Source organism: Sinohyriopsis cumingii, chromosome 11 (assembly GCF_028554795.1).
Source record: "Sinohyriopsis cumingii isolate HCF-2022 chromosome 11, ASM2855479v2, whole genome shotgun sequence".
In the NCBI taxonomy this organism is placed as follows: Eukaryota; Metazoa; Mollusca; class Bivalvia; order Unionida; family Unionidae; genus Sinohyriopsis; species Sinohyriopsis cumingii.
This window is the reverse complement of record NC_142971.1, coordinates 46,302,945-46,320,784: the sequence shown is the minus strand read 5'-3', so window position 1 is coordinate 46,320,784 and position 17,840 is coordinate 46,302,945. Positions and strand designations below refer to the sequence as shown.

The following is a 17,840-nucleotide window of genomic DNA, read 5'->3' as shown; positions in this document are numbered from 1 at the left end:
AAAACATGAAAGGAAGCAGATGCCAGAAAAATATCAATGATACTGACAGCAGATACTCACTGCTTTGGCTTTTGTTCATACAGGCACATTACCCACCATTTTTGTACAAGCATATTTATCAGCTCCTGGACTTGAATGTTTTGATACTGATCTCCACTTCAGTCTAAACTGTATACATGGAACCTGACAGACAGCAACTTTTTGAGGTTTTATGACCTCCTCTGGTTATCAGCAAGTGGAAAACCTGCATGTAGGTTCTTTTATGGTTAGATCCAAAGACATCATCCAATCTTTCCTCATACTGAATCCCCAACAACTACCACAAATGAGGTTCACCTGTCTCTGATATGAATCAATCTATCCCTCTACACTTGTTGTTCAAGTATGTTCAATATAAAGCAAACTAAAGTCAAGATCATACAAGCCCTTCAGGGAATCACAGAAATTCTTGTGTCGAGGCTCTATATATTCTAGCTCCTTGTGACCTTTGTTAGCAATTAAATGATAGAGAAATGTCTCAAGAAGACTGTCTAGTCTCCTTAGGCTTGAATGGAATCATAATTTGTTTGCTCAAAAGCTCTTGTGTACTAATAATGCTGCTCCTGTAACACAAAAATGTGCAATTGTAGAGTGTACATGTAACAGTGATGTGCAATTGCAGTGAAAAATCTAACAGTGACGTGCAACAGTAATGCATACATGTAACAGTGATGTGCAACTGTAATGCATACCAGTAACCATGATGTGCAACTGTAGTGCATACATGTAACAATGGTGTGCAACTGTAGTACATACATGTAACAATGGTGTGCAACTGTAGTGCATACATGTAACAATGATGTGCAACTGTAATGCATACCAGTAACCATGATGTGCAACTGTAGTGCATACATGTAACAATGGTGTGCAACTGTAGTGTATACATGTAACAATGGTGTGCAATTGTAATGCATACATGTAACAATGATGTGCAATTGTAGTGCATAAAGACAAAGCAATGTGCATACATGTAACAGTGATATGCAAATTAAATGCATACATGTAACAGAGATGTGCATACATGTAACAGAGATGTGCAAATGTAGTGTTTACAATTAGTTACTTTAGATGGACTATAATCAGAATGTTATACAAACTTCAACCTACCATCTAAATCTATAGATGCCAACACTGCTCTGGGTCATAGCTTAAGCTCTTGTGTACTTTGGACCGACAAGCTAAGAATAAATGCTGGAATTCATGTGGGGTTTTCCATGAAGATTGTCAATAAGGACATGCCTATGCACTAATGTACAAGTTTGCTTACAGTGAAAAATATCTAGAATGAAGAATTAAATGATACATTTATTTTATAAAACATGTAATAAATAAAGAAAGAATGAAAGAAAGAAATAAAGAGAGAGAGAAAGAAAAAACAAAAAAGAATTACTGACTCATATGGAGAAAGCATTACTGCAACACAAAATCTGATGTAATATTTTTAAAACTGCAAAACAAGTCAATCAATGTTTACTACAAGAATGGAATAATAATGGCAATATTGGCCCATCATTTCTGTTTATCAGTTTCTCCTCAACAGAGGAATGACCCATGAAGCTGTTTTTTCCTGCTTGGTTAATTCTGGGTGACACTATCAAAGGAAGTCATCTGCCGAGAGCAATTGTCTGATGCGGCACCGCCCATTTATGTGGGCCAATATATATGTAAACTGTATTTACATGCATCGATCTGCAAATAGTATAGATCCAAATTTGTCCGCACATAAAGTGCTGAAATAATCCAAGTTGCTCAAGACATTTTTACTACTCAAAATCAGAAAATGAATCCTTTTGATTGGTCAGACGAATTTGGAGTAAAATTTGGAGTTATATAAAGTTTTACAATGGAAAGGCCTGGTCTTTCAGTACATTTTGTGATGCTAGATCGGAGCCTCTGGGCTTTTCTTATCAGTCGGAAGCCGGATGATTTAACTGACATTTTCCTTACACCCAGCTACTTTTTTAAAAAATGTAACTATGCTGGGGGAGGTCCCTCAAACCCCCTTGCCCATCTTGGCAACTGACCCTTCAACTTTAAATCTAATGGAAAGCCCTATATGCTATTCACAGATAAGTGTGCATTCTACACTAACAAATATGGTAAATGTTCTGAATAAACACACTTAAATAACTGCTTTATATTACAAGCAAGGTTGAGAATTACTGGTCTTAAAAATATAATGTTGATGTGCAAATTCTGCAATGAATGAAAATTTTATTTGCTTCAACCAAACAAGTAAGAAAAATGAAGTTTTGTAAATCATATTCCATCTGATAAACAGTATGTGAGAAAGCTGGTCAGTAGCTTCTCGTGGGTCGGTGATTCTTTCCTGGGTTTTCCCAGGTTCTTCCTCCACCAATAATACTGGCTGCCATATATATCATATCATGTGCTGAAAAATGGCTTTAAAACCTGCAACAGCAATAGCAGCATATGATAAGAAGGGCACTGTAACCTAGTTATGATGCTTAAGTTCAACATGATATGCCAAAGAATGTTTTTTCCTTAATTGTTTTTCACCAACACTTTCAAATGGGGGTTCATGGGTGGTTGAGTTAGGATTAGGGCATGTCCAAGGCCAGATCACTGACATCTCACCTGTGTCTGTTTGCTAGTAGCTTCGCATGGGTTGGTGGTTCTTCTCAGCATTTTATGGGGTTCTTCATCCATCAAATATACTAGCTGCCATTATGTAATGAAAAATAGCAACAAACCTACAAAGCCAAACCAATCATAACTGGTGCATCTTGGAATGAGAATAATGTGTGCTGCATGTACAATTCTGTATGATCATTTACAACCAATGCCCCATCAAAATTTCATTTCCAACAATTGCCCCCTCAAGATCTAATTCTGGATTTAGTAGTTGATTTTCATCTGTATGCTTTTGCAGGTATTAAAAAATCAGACCTTTTTTTTAAGGAAACGTTATCTGTAAATATAGAAAAAGATGTAAAACAAATACTGCTAATCCCAAGCATTCAATCACTGACAGATGTAAAACAATTACTGCTAGTCCCAATCATTCAATCATTGACAGATGTAAAACAATTACTGCTAGTCCCAAGCATTCAATCACTGACACATCAAGTATATCCCTCATGTCCACAGGGTATGCTGTGTAATATAATACAGTAGTTAATTATGTATTTCTCATCCAGTTGTGATCACTGTTGACTCAGATTTCATAACAAGACTTCAATTTAAAACACAAACATTAAAAAAACATTAGACCATGATCTGCTAGCATATAATGGAAATGCGGATGTGGGTCTATGATGTCTACAGTTGAATGTGTTACCTGTTCTGCTGTGTAATATAACATTGTAGTTAACTGTGTAATTCTCATCCAGCAGTGTTCAAATTTGACTCAGGATTTCAAAACTAGACAGTTTAATTTAAAACATAAGCAGCAAAAAACAATAGATCATGATTTGCAAGCACATAATGCAACTGCCGATTTGGCTGTATAATGTTTACACTTGACTGTGCTACTGAAGAGGCTGGTGTACATCAGACACAAAATTATTTCTGAATTGGCTGGCTAAGCCTGCTTTACCTGGTGGTTAGTGTTTCATGAGCAATGAAGGTCAAGTGTTTTGCCTTAGTCCACAATACCGCAGCCAACCCAGCCAGGTCTGGGAATTGAACCTCAGTACTCCTGTGCTGAGGTCCAGCATGCAGACTAGTGAGTTAACATTATTAAAAAGAATGTTTTATTTGGTGTTTCATGGTACTTAAACAAAAGTAGGTTATTTTAGTGTTGAGGAAATTGAAGTAAAGTGTCTTGTCCAAGGATATACCATTTGGTAGATAACATGGGCTAACATGGGCTGATCTGATAGTAGGATCTGAACTTGCACCCTTTAGGTCACAAGTCCAGCATGCCAGCCATCAAGATATCATGGCTCCATATAAGAAATCATTTGTGTGCATCTGAGAAAACAGCAATATTTTGGTGTAGTAGAGCTAAGCCCGCTTTAGGGTTTTCTTTTTTCTAAAAGGCACTATTGATTTCAACATCTGGTTATTGGTATACATATATGTAGACATACAGTCAGCATTTGATTTGATTGGGTAAAGCCCAATTTAAAATTTCGAAGTTTTCCTCAAAATTCTCAATATAGAAGTCCATCTTACTTATTAAGGTGGACTCTGATCTCCAACATCATGGTCCATGTACTTTGGTTTCATCTGACTCTTTCAGTATTAAATATGTTAAACCCGTTTTTATCAAGGTTGCTAACAAAACGCACCGAAAACATGAATTCTTCATAAATTTTTAGCTGATAATAAATATAAAATTTTAAAACCCCATAGTTTTTTTGTGTTTTTTTAAAAATACAAATACAATCTGACAAATATTTTTTAAAGTCATTTTTAAATTTGGAAGAAATGCTCTTTCAGCTAAAAGGCAGAGTAAAATGCAGGGGAGGCAATCCAGTTCAAGAATGGGAAGTAGCTTATACAATACACAGATGGGGAATTCAACCTGTATGCATGCCTGCCACAACAAGTGTTTATTGTTCTACTGTTTTTTAAAGTATTCTGCACCAATATAAAAAAAAATACTTTGTATGATAACCAACTTAATTTGATTTCCACCCGAGACAAAGTTTTACTATTACTTCTGACTGAATCCAGGATGTCTCATTCGGAAAGAATTATGTGACAGAATATGATTAGGTATATATATATGCATTGATTTTTTTAAATTCCACCCATGTATCAGCAGATGGTGAAACTTTTTCTTTTTTTCCCCACTACTGTTTGCAAACTGGACCCATGACTTTTGCCTGCAGGTCACCATTTTCTTCAAATCTCAGACTGATCTCCCTATCTTTTATAAGGTTTTTATGTCTGTATACCATGTGGACTGGTCTGCTTTTGAAATAATGAGATAAAGCCTAAACTCAGACACAAACTCTAGTTATAGAAACAGCAAATGTGTGGCCTTTTTTTAAAAAATCTGGACTGAAAGACTTTACTATTTCAGCACATTTTTTAAATAATAATAATAATAATAATGAGGACTTTGTATAGCGCCTAATCTTTAGAAGATCTAAGCACTTTACAACATTAGACAATACCTATCAGATAAAAAATACATAATGATATGATTACAAAAACAAACACCATGAAATTAGAAAACATTAAAAAAAACATGCTGAGAATATTGAAGGTAGGAAGTTTTGAGAGCCCTCTTAAATGTGATCACAAGAAGAACTTCTACATTACTTGGCATCACTGACAAGCTACAATTTTTCTTTTTCTCTAATATTGCCCACTTAGGTCTATCATAAATTGTGATGAAATCACAAGTTCTTGAACAAGGATATTATCTCATTATAAATGAATGTGTAATCTGGGCTTAAAAAGTTAAGTTGCTTGCCTAAATAACCCAAGTTCTAATTTAATTCCCACAATAAACCTATGGAAACATCATGATATTAAGAATTCAATAACTAAATTTCTAAATGTTCATTATCAAGACAATATTTCACAGTATAGACTCATCCTTGATGCAAGCTTCTTTGCAGAGAAAACAATATGTCCTGCAGCATTTCTTTGGTCTACATGTGTAGAAAACATTGTTTTAAATTCTGCACCAAAAGAATCAGGTGCTAAATTCAGTAATGAATGTCCCAATATCAAGACTGTAAAAGGACTCAAATGCCATTTATACAACAGTTTCTTCTTTTTTCAGTAACTAATAGGATAAGCTCACAAAAGACTCATTGTGCTAAAATTTTACTTTTCATTATCAACCAATCATGGCTTTCCAAACCTCTTCACTTGTTTCTAGACTGGTTCCCATATTTTATTATAATTAGCACCTTCTGTTCCTAGGGGTCAATCACTCCCACCAGAGTATTCTTTATTTATTAGTGTTCTTAACCTTAAAGAAAACAAATATCACCATGAAGGTCTCATCTTCATGGTTCAACCAAGATGCTTAAGAAAATCTTGAAGTTCTTCCTTGCCTTACCATCACCATGCACCAGTATTTTCATTAGCTTGCTGAATATGTGGAGCGATTTGGACTACATCTAAAGATGCAAAAATTATTATATTTACCAACATGCTGAAGTCAAGTGTTACAGCCAGGTAACTGCAGGATATTCACCCTTGTTTAGAAGATACAGCTATATTGTAAATACAAGAACTTGTTTGTGGCCTGCATGATGAACAGCTTCCACCCACCCACCCCAATGCTTAGCTTATATAATAAAGGAATGTAATTTATTTCATGCAGCTAATGATAAAGATGACTACACACTGAAGCTAAATTCAAATTCCAAAGAGGGTGGAATAAAGTGCTATTTAAATAAGAGGAAAGGATAAGTACAGAGATTGTTCTAGATTGTGGATGGATGGATGGACACAAAGACACAATGTATTTACATGTATATAGTTACATAGCAGTGATTTACAGCACCTTAGCACAAAAGTGGCTATATGGAACCAACTAAAGACAGAGTCTAAAGAATGAAAAACTAAAACTGCACACAAATGCAGGAAGATTAACACTTGAAAATAAATTTTAAAAAATGAAGTACACAAATATAAAATGTAAAGACAGAAGTTGACACACTCAATAAAAAGGTGGACATGGGCATATGGTCATGGACTGGGGTCATGCACGAGCAAAGTATGTGTCTGATACACAACTCGCACAATACCACCTCATCTGTCATTTGTTCCATATGAGATACACCACTCACCAATAACGGCTTTCTTGTTTTGTCGAGTTTTCATCCCACATATTTTGTCAAGTAATTTGAAAATGCTGATTTCTACAGTATCTACACAGTCAATACGTGGAATCTTCCATTTGAATACCAGCACCAGCAGAGCAGTTTTGGCTGCTACATCTGCCCTTTCATTACCGTTTACACCAATGTGACTTCTGAGGCAGCCAATAGTTCTGACTATTTTTCCAGATGGTATGAGCACATCATCTTTCTGCAATAGCTGCTATATTAACTGGTTATCAGATTAAAGATTCTGCAAGCTTTTCAACATATTATAGCAGTAATTATGCAGTAACCAGCTTGAGATGGTGTCATAAGGGAGTTGTATTGGCATATCAAATTCTATCTCCATCTTTTGAACCAACTGTACACATGGACACCTGGCTACAATAGGAAGCTTAGATTTCAGTAAATTTATTCTCGAAATGGAGATGATTTTGTTTATGACTGTTTTGGATTTGCAAAAATTAAATAATTTTTTTACAGTGTGTGTGTTGATAACCAAGGTGGTGATCTGAAATACAGAGTACTGCAGTATTTCCAACGAATATTTTTGTTGTTTATAATTAGGGACGAATGGGGGGTGGGGTAATTTCTTAATGTCCTAGGTTTAATATTCAAGTTCAAAGACTATCATATGAAGGATATGTATTTTTGGGGAGAAGGGTAGGTTTAAAACTAACTTTAATTATGCATCATTTATCAGCATAGGATTTACTCTTTTGTGTTGAAAAACCATGTCTATTTGATGTGAATACATCCTCCTAGAGTGGAAAATTGTCAATACAAGACTCATAATGCACCTCACATGCTCAGAAATTACATCTTTTTTCATAGACAACAACTATGTCAGAACATCTGAGTGGGGTGGATAAGGACATTCGGCAATATAAGTATTGCATTATTAAAATTAATTCCCACCCTCTCTCAAGCAAGATTTTAACAGCAGTAAATATGCGTCATTATTGTGTAGCTGAATTTGTCAGTTATAGGTAGGATGGCCATGTGTTCAGCTGATCGAATAAAATAAAATTGGAATATAGCCACAATCAAAGCAAGAGATCCACTTACAGAATATTGGTATCTCTCCAGGCCACATGTTGTGCAGCAACATTGGGTCCAAGTGGAAAAATGCACATGCACTGTTGTGCTAACAAGTGGAGGTAGAAGGCACAAAGGGAACACCAAAAAACTGTCTTTATGATAACATGTCCTCCAAAGAAAAATTATTCTGACAGACCCATGAGGCAGTGACGGATCAAACCTCATGGGCTTTTAGTTTCATAAAAGGTCTCTATCAGTAAGTGACTGAAAAGCTTTTTGGATTGTGGTAACGATCCACCAAGACAGTGGAAACTGAAATATCAATGGACCCTTTTGGGGCATTTAGATTGGGAGTCTCTGCAGGCATTGTAGCGACCAAAGGTCACCGAGTTTTGGCCAAAAATCCCATTAGACAAAGGGGAGAAATGGATTTTTATTTTGCATTAAACCAGAGACATCCAGTGACAACAGACAATGTATGAATCTCAATGAATCTTCCTGTAGACACTGAAGTGAGTAAAAACATTGACTTGAGTGTGATGTCCTGAAAGAGATATTTAAAGGTACGGAGACAACAAATGTTGCTGCTTGTAGTGCCTCATGAACTGCCAGGATTCAATCTATGCATAGGTGCAGAAGTTCATTCCCATGCAAATGAAGCCCTGAGACGGAATGATTTATGACTTCCTGAAATAGGTAAGAGACCCAACTGAGTAACTGTGGACCAACAATCGAACAGATATTGATGGAGGGTCTGAACCTGAACATTGTGGATCAGTCAGTCATTGAAATACTAGAGGTTCCTAGTAATTGGAGGTGGAGTCTACTACTCGCATAAATCAGGTGAAGACACAGGGTGCAGAAGTGATTCTGAATGGCAGAACCCGAAATAAAATACTTCCTGATCCTGGAGGTATTTTTGATGTAGAGGAAATATTGGTACATGTAAATAGGCATCCTGAAGGTCGATAGTAACCACCCAATCTATGGACACATTGCATTCTGGATTGAGGAAGCGGTCTCCATCCTTAAATGTTCATCTTGAATAAACCGGCGTAACAGGAACAGACTGACTGATGATACGAATTTTCCACTTTTCTTGGTGACCAGGAAGATTCAGGAGTAGAATGTGGAGACTGATTGTTCAGGACCCCTTAACTGCCCCTTTCTACAAAAGTGTGTGCACCTCTTACCTTAGTTTCACCTGACTGAAATGGTGAAGGAACATGGACAATACAACAAGCCCTGTAAAGAAGCCCAGATGAGCATCTATGGGGATATTTGCAAGAGGAATGCATGGAAAGAGAGGATTCAAGTCCCTTGGGCCATTTACCCACATATTCCTTAAGAAAGGAAGGTGGATGAGAGAACTACGTCCTAGAGACTCTTAGCAATTTCCACCCTGTTAACCCAATTGAAAAGGTTTCATGGGTGGTTGCAAATTGGACTAAATCTGCATTTGTTGAAATAATTTAGCTGTTGGTCCCTAGGGGTGATTCTTAAGAGTGCTTCCTTATTGATTATGATAAGCCAGTTGTGGGTGCGAAGGATCTATGTTGATGAACCCTCGGATCTTGTGAAGCCACGACTGGGATGAGTCCTACGAAGAGGGTGTATGTTTCTAATACTGCAGCAGAACTGCCAAACCTGATGAGTCTGTCTCAGTAAGGCAACTGATTTTTTTTGGTAAGATTGACCAGTTTTCAGTAAGGTGTAACAAAATATCAATAACTGCTATTGTAAAGCTGGAAAATGTAATTAAAAGTCTGATGCATCGACGATATACATTATGTTCTGAAAAGTTTGTAAAGTACGCGTGGACTTAATTTACCACTTAAGTACAGCTGCACAAACTCTAGTTCCAAACCCTATGCAGCTCAATGGCATATTGCTATCCCTCAACCTGACATAATTCTTCCATTTCACATGACGATGGCAACCATATCTCCCGCCACAAGACATACTCAAATTGATTGAGTCCAACCAAGCCAGTGAAAGAAAGTGCAAGCCATGATGTCATGGCCACAGCTTTCAGCATGCACTGTAATGCAACTGGATTCAGTGTAGCCTCCGTCAGCATACTAAATGAAGTATCTGAGAGGAGGTCAGCATGAGAAGCTAAGGTGACCAAAAGTCAGGCTTTTTGTTCAATAGTTTCAATCATTTAAAACTAGAATGTCTGCCCATGCTCCAGCTGAAATATCCACTGTGGACGATACTGTGTTCAATTGGGGTTTTTAATGGGCCACGATGGGGAATGTACCTGATAATTCAAAGCAAAGTATATATGAAAGGAAAACTGACAAACAACTGTGCAAAACCAGTATGAAAGCAGACCAAGTGCTTCAGAATCTTGTTTCCTTTCTCAATGGTTGTTGTTGTTGTTGTTGTTGTTGTTGTTATAGGTTTTAACGCCATTTTTCAACACAGGATAGGTTATACAAGGCTGCCAGTATAAATGGTCGAGGAAGAACCTGGGAAAACCCCCAGAAAAACTCACTGACCCATGAGAAGCTACCAGCAAGCTTTCTCACATACCCAAATTGGCTGATCCCAAGACTCAAACGCACACAGACAGAGGTTAGATTGCAGTGATCAATAACGATGGGTGCTTTAGACCACTCAGCCACTTAGAGCCCCTCCTCAAAGGTAAAAATCTACATATGGTGATTACATAAACAACACAATAACAAAACACAAATATCCAATTACTTTACATAATTTACATTATGTGTGACTATATCTATATCTATATATCTATATATATATATATATATATATATATATATATATATATATATATATATATATATATATATATACCAATGTAGATCTTTTTAGACAAATAAAGGTTTTGTATTTTGTTTTTGTCTCATTTGTATAACTATCACATGTAGCTTTGTGCCTGTGAGAACTGGAAGATTCTAAAAATGCTTTGGTTGGACTCACAGCAGTTTTGTACTGTCCTTTTTCAATTTTTCCTTCAATGTATATGTGTGTGTGTGAGAGAGAGATTTAGAATAAAGGTGGTAATGATTGCAGATTAACTATAATAATGCCTCAGTGGACTAATGCTATGCAGAACTTTGCACATTATAACACAACAGTCTTTGTCTTGTCAAACATGTACATATTCAATGCTATATAATGTTCTTTTGATGCAGTTAAAATTTTACATGACAACATGTTCTCATGTTCTACCACCCAAAAAATGTCAGCATAAAAGATAATAATGTGACAGATTTAAACTAAGTAATATCAAAATTCTGGGCATGAACTGAACCCCTAATTAAAAGTCGTTAGTGAAGTGTATGCATGTGCTACTATTTAATGGCATGTCAGCACATTTATGAAACCTGTCTCGAGAGACCACACTTTGGCCAACAAAAGCTGATTTCTCATTACAGGTAATCTCATCAGAAGCCATATTACCAGGTGAAACAATACACCTATGCCAAGTATTGATACATATAATACACAACCTATGATATAAATGATACTGATACATATGAAGAATAAAGAGGCAAAAACAGTAATTTTTCATGTCCAAAGAAGAATAAAAGTAGCAATTATATGACACACATCATTTCAAATTGATTCTTTACATTAAGTATTGATATGTGAATCTAATCAATACATCAGTGAACTGTTTTACCCCTAGTCAAAATATACTGATAATATAAAAAGTTATAATACTAATAAAGACTTTATTTAGAGAAGGTAACTCAGTTAGTTACAGAACTAATCTACCTTGCCTTGAGGTCTTCTATCTGGCATGTACAATATATACAGTATATACAACATGATATGAAGAATCTGGCTTGACACTAAATAATTAAGTGATTTTAAAAATCAAAGTCTCAAACTTGGGACATATGCACAGGCATCTGTGAACACATAAACATATATAAAATATAAAATATCATCCTGCATTGAAAAATTCAACTGTGAAAATGATGTAAAATTACAGAAAAGCAGGCTGTATTTATTGTTCAAGAACTGTTCAATTGTGTAAAGATTTCATCCATTTGAGACACTGATTATGAAAAGAAGAAATGGTAGGAGCCTGCCTTATGTCACTGGGAATGTTGTTACATACCAGTGAATCAGTATATTGAAAACTTTTTTAAACAATTCCTTCTTTGGCCTTGGTATAATGTAGTGTTTACTTCTAACGGACCTTAAATTTGGAGTACCATCAGCATCTCTTTGGTGAAAGATATTGCTTGGAATGGCCTGATCTGGATACTTTATATATCAATTTGGCCTTTCAAAGAAATATTCTTTTGTGTATTGTTAAAATCTAAATATTATTCACTGCATCCAGGAAATTGTCTATACATTAATCTAGAATTAAAAGGCAAGCTCTCTTTTGGAGTCTTAAAAATGTTATGTTTGAATTATAGGCATTACCCCAAATTACATTACAATAGCCCAGATAGGCTGAATATAATTTTTATAAAAGATGACCCTATACTGAAGAGGAATGTAGGTTTTGATTTTCCTCAATAGCCAAAGATAAAAATTAACCTTTTTTGAAACAAATTTAATGTGAATAGACTGGGTAAGATTGTTATCTACAAATACACCAAGAATTTTATCATGAGAGATCATATTGTGACTCACATGGTCAAATAGAACCTGGAGTTTGTCGCTATCTAGCCTTGCTCATTTTTGTTGCATTGTAACTAGTAGGGCTTTTGTTTTTTTCTGTATTTATTGTTATACTGTTTTCCTTGCACCATACTTGAAGTCTGTTGAGAGCATCTTGTAAGTTATTTTCCAGTACCATTTTGGTTTTTACCCATCTCAGACATTGTAGTATCATCTGCATAGAGGTCAGTGGAAGAAACTGAAATTCCAGTCTTAAGAGGTAAGTCATTGATAAACAGAATGAATAACTGAGGTTCAAGGATAGAGCCCTGTGATACTCCACAGCCAATGTTTTTATTTTGAGAAAGTTTACCATTTAAAGATATCTTTTGTACTTTATCAGTTAAGAAAGAAGTAAACCAGTTTAGGGAGACTTTTCACTGCATTTATAGATTTTCAAGCAAAATTTCATGGTGTGCAAGATCAAAAGCTTTATGAAAATCAACCATAATAGTGCCTACCATTTCTCCTTGACCTAATACTTTCAGCTATTTATCAATCAAAGATACAAGTGCAATATCACAGGAGTGATTCTGTGGAAAGCCAGACTGATTATCATAACATCATAAGTGTTAAAATAGTTGAGAAAATAATCATGTACATGTTTTTCTAGTAATTTGGAGATACAAAGAAGGATAAAGATGGGTCTGTAGTTATTTACATCATCTTTTGCTCCTGCTTTATGCAATGGTGTAACCTTGGCAGTTTTCCATGTTTGTGGAAATTTATAAAATCTAATACATTCATTGCAAATGAAAGCTATAATCTCTACAGTTGCAGGTGCAGCTACCTTTATTAGCCTTGATCCAATTATACAAAGCCCTGTAGCTTTACAATCATCCATATTTAAAAACATATTTCAACACAAATTCTGGCCTCATTTCAGGAATTTCAAACTTTATATTGTTTGGTAGGTTCTTAGCACAAAAATGTTTGAGTTCCAGATGATCAGATGAAGTTCTGGTTTCTTCAAGTTTTTCAATTTGAACAAAAAATCATTAAAAATATTTGAGGTGTCAGTTGGATTATTGGCATAAATCCCCTCATGACTGAGGGATGCAATTTCAGTTTAACTCTTACATTTCCCTGCTTCAACTTACTCTGTAAACACTTTCTAGATAGCTTTCAGGTTATTTTGGTTTTCATCTAGCACTTTTTTGTAGTGTAATTGTTTGGTTTGAAGTATCATTTTATTAACTTTATTCCTCCAAACTCTATATTCAGCTTCATTTCCTAATGATTTTAGTTGGTCTCTTTGCTTTATTGCTTCTAAAATTTCTGGGGAGATCCATCCTGGCTGGTGGTCTTCCTTTATCCTGTGTGTTTTTAAAGGGGCATGTTTGTTCACTATACTGATGAACAGATCTGTCCAAGTATCTAAAACATCATCAAGATCTTCAAAGATTTGGACTGTATTCCATGGAATCTGTTTCAGATCTTCCAGGAATTTAACAGTATCAAAGTTTTGAAAAGATCTATAGGTAATGGATTTATGGATATTATTTTTTTTTATCCACGCATGAAAAAATGTAGTCTTTCAGAACAGTGGTTACATTTCAAGCCAGGTCTTATTTTATATTCTGTACATACTTCTATTTTAAAGTTTCGTTTCAACTACAAAGATAATACTGTTAAGAAGGTGATGATGTCAGAGTTTTATACCAATCCATCCAGTTTTGAAGGATGTGTGGTGACTCAGTGATTAGCTGTACAAAATCGATCATACTGAAACTCAACTTTCTGCTGACAAGTCAAAAATAAGAAACATTTCTGAGAAATATGAGAAATCTGCAATCAAAGCAAAAAAGTTCAATTTGGGAAAAACATTTGCATATGATTACAGCATCAGAAACCAATCAAAACTTTATATGTAACAAAGTTACCAACTATGCCATATTCTGGTCTATTTACACACCAAACAGCATTTGACTAATACAGATTCCTAGCAATTTTATGGTAATGGATATTGACCATGGTGGAAAATCAGCCTAATCATTAGGTGCATTGGGAACACACCAGAATTATTCTATTCAGCAGCTTCACAAAAAAATAGAAACATTTTGTTCATATTGAAAACTTTATTTTCCCTTGAGGCTTTACATTTGTAATTTAGACCTAGCTTTGTCATTGTTTCCTGAGAATAATAATGCAAAAATGTTTCTTACTTTTATGAAATGTTTTTTACTGCAGCATTCAGGAATAAACAATATGTCCATGTGATTTTTTAATAATATAATGATTCATATAAACAATGGCCTTGCACATGGTGTAATTACTTAAGTGTATTCTGCTAGCACAGTAAAGCAAAACACAAGGAAGAATTGTTATTGTATTTAACTTTTGTCGCTGTCCACTTACATCATTCCATAAATACACTTTAACTTCAAGTGTATTCAGATTGTAATAAACCCTCTATAACACTGATCTTATTAAAACAATGATGGCAAATCACAGCCTGAAAAATGCAATATAAATGCTGAAATATTCATTAGGAAATGTAACAAAAAATTTCAGAAAGTAAAGTTTTCTTTATTGTGCTTGCAACAAGAACCAAGTCTAACTGTAAATCTGTCAACCCAAGCAAATGTTGGCCATAATGAAAACATTGTTGATATCTATTTATACAGCAACAGCTTACAGACATTTATCTCTTGACAAACCAAAATTAAATTCCAGACAAATGTTAATGTTCAGTATATTCCAGATATGCTACGAGTGCAAACAGATCATACACTTTTAAAAGCACATTCTAAGTGCAAACAGATCACATTTTTAAAAACGTAGCTTTGAAACATGTTATAATGAAAATTTCAGTAATTAGCATTTCAGTACAGTGATCTTCAGTGTAATGTGAGTATATAAAAACATGCAAAGAGGGTCATATTTTGGCAAGGTATGTGAAACGATTACCAATTGCTTATAACAATTTGCTACTGTAGTTTCTCCTTATCAATAAAATGCATTGTAATTAACATTTCCAGGAAACTACTTGAAATACCAGTTTGAAATATCACACACTTGTAATTTAGATTTTCTGCAGTTTTATGGGAATTTGTGATTGCATTCTATTGAAAACATGACTATGAAATAAAATGTAGATATTATTAAGAGAAAACATTTTCCAACTGTTCATAACCAAGCATAATGAACATTTCATGCACACTGACAACATAAATCATTGAGTGAACATCCCAAGTTGCACTGAGTTCTAAACTGAAAATTGTGAGTATCCCATTTCGTACTGAGCTCCAAACTTAAAATTGTACACAGAATTGAGTATCCTATTTTGCATACAATTCCTGACTGAAAATTGAGAGTATCCCATCCAAATTGAAACTTGTGAGTATCCCATTTTGTATATAGTTTCAAACTTAAACTTGTACACAACTGTGAATTCTATGTTAATATTGTACAAATGAAATCAAAATTATTTGGTTTTTCAATTAAATAAAATTGACAAAAAAACATTTTCTTTTAAAAATTTAAATCTGGCAACAGTAATGTACATTTTTTATTTTTTACTTCAGAAACTTAAAATGTCATGCAAATGCATAAAATAATTACATATTTGATATGTAATGAATCTGATATGCAAAATCCAATAAAATTAATAACAAAAGGTATTCATTTTAGACCTACTTTTTAATCGCATGCTTGATGAGAATCACAAGCATCGGTGTAATATTAAACATTTTAGTGTTTTCATTCTTAGTGCTTCAGTGCTTCCATATAAATCAGAATCAACAAGGAAAATAAAGAAAACATTACAGTAGTAATTAAAGTTGCCTTATAGCTAGAACTCAAGCAATTACTCATTCTGAAAGCAACAGAAGAAATAACCTGTATTAAGAAGCAACTGACCTTCAATGGACTTCTTTACTCTATATAGTCAAACAGTTTACCTTCGATGGACTTCTTTACTCTTCATAGTCTAGCAGTTTACCTTCAATGGACTTCTTCACTCTTCATAGTCTAACAGTTTACCTTCAATGGACTTCTTTTCAAAGTCTAGCAGTTTACCTTCAGTGGACTTCTTTACTCTTCAGTCTTTTCTATAATGCTTGCAACCAGCCCAAACCACCATACTATATTTTTTATGGACTAAACATGCTTTACCTTTATGTTGTATTTTATAAACCTTTAACAGAATTTTAAAATCTTTACCTTTCAGATTTTATCTTCTTTTCCTTTATGTTTACCTTTTTTATGGGTTTATCTTCCTAAAGTTTTTGTGCAGTTTTTCAATTTATTTTATGTTTTGAAATTAACATATAACAGGCACCATAAAGTCACTATTGTGTATAGGTTCTATTACATGCTAATATGTACTGGTACATACTTACAACCCCCACCAACATCAACCCGAAAGTTGTTGTTGTTGTTTTTGCTACTGTAGGACTGGATGTGGATGAGCCAGCACACTGCATATGGTTGGTTCACTACCTTATTTTCTTATTTGATCACTTCATAATGATTCAACTATTGGGCATAATTCTGCATACTTACATTTGCTCCCTTTAGCCATAAACAGTTAAACTAGTCTATAATAACAATCAACATTCATAGATAATAATAATAAATATTCATATGACTACAAAAATTTGTCAGTTGCTTAAGTGCTGGCACTAAAAAAAATTGTGTGGGAGTGTGATATGGATTTTTAACATAGCTTTAAAACTTCTTCAGTCATATCACTACAATGTGTGCAGTGTGGCAGTTTACAGTGATGACTATCGCTGGGGCATCATGTCACAGACATGTAAGCATGACGTCCCACCCAGTCACATTATACTGACACCATGCTGACCAGTCCTAACACTAACCTTTTAATGCAGACCACCAAGCAAGGCAGCTGTTAGTTCAATTTTTATCAGTCTTTGGTCTGACTTGGCCAGCTAAAATTCTGTAAGCAGTCACCTATGAACAGGAGTCCATCGAAGGAACTAAAGGTCTACTGGATGAAAAGAAATTACTGAGATTCAAGACTATTTCTTCCTTAAAATCAAGACTATTTCTTCCTTAAAAACATGAAATGGTGAAACCATCTCTGATATTCTTCAGCAATAGCAAGATTTTCAAATTAGCTTCTGTAGACATATTGGATGTAAGCTTGGCAACATTTCAGCATCATAACAAGTCTTCTGTTGGAAACTCTATGTTGAAACAACTTCCTGTTTTAGAGGAGTGACAATAGCAAGATTTTGAAAATGTGATCCATGGTAGCTATATTCAATAGAATGGCACCGTTTCTATTTAGTACCAACTAGTCATCAAAAGAAGTCCTTCTGTGAGATCGCAATGTCAATATGACAAGCCATCGAGAACAAGCAGTGATAAGATTTTCAAGAT

General features: G+C 34.7%; 1 protein-coding gene across 4 annotated transcripts in view; it reads right to left on the bottom strand.

Moving 5' to 3' along the window:
• The window catches only part of LOC149788062 (cyclin-dependent kinase 17-like), a 225,285-nt gene that overhangs the window by 170,556 nt on the left and 36,889 nt on the right, over positions 1-17,840 (bottom strand). Inside the window, exon 1 of one of the 4 annotated variants that reach the window (XM_089974354.1) lies at positions 61-1,555. The exons of the other annotated variants lie outside the window; for them this stretch is intronic. The gene's annotated coding sequence lies outside the window, so the exon portion shown is untranslated. Of the gene's footprint in view, positions 1-60; positions 1,556-17,840 lie in introns of those variants that run through there. 4 annotated transcript variants of the gene reach the window in all.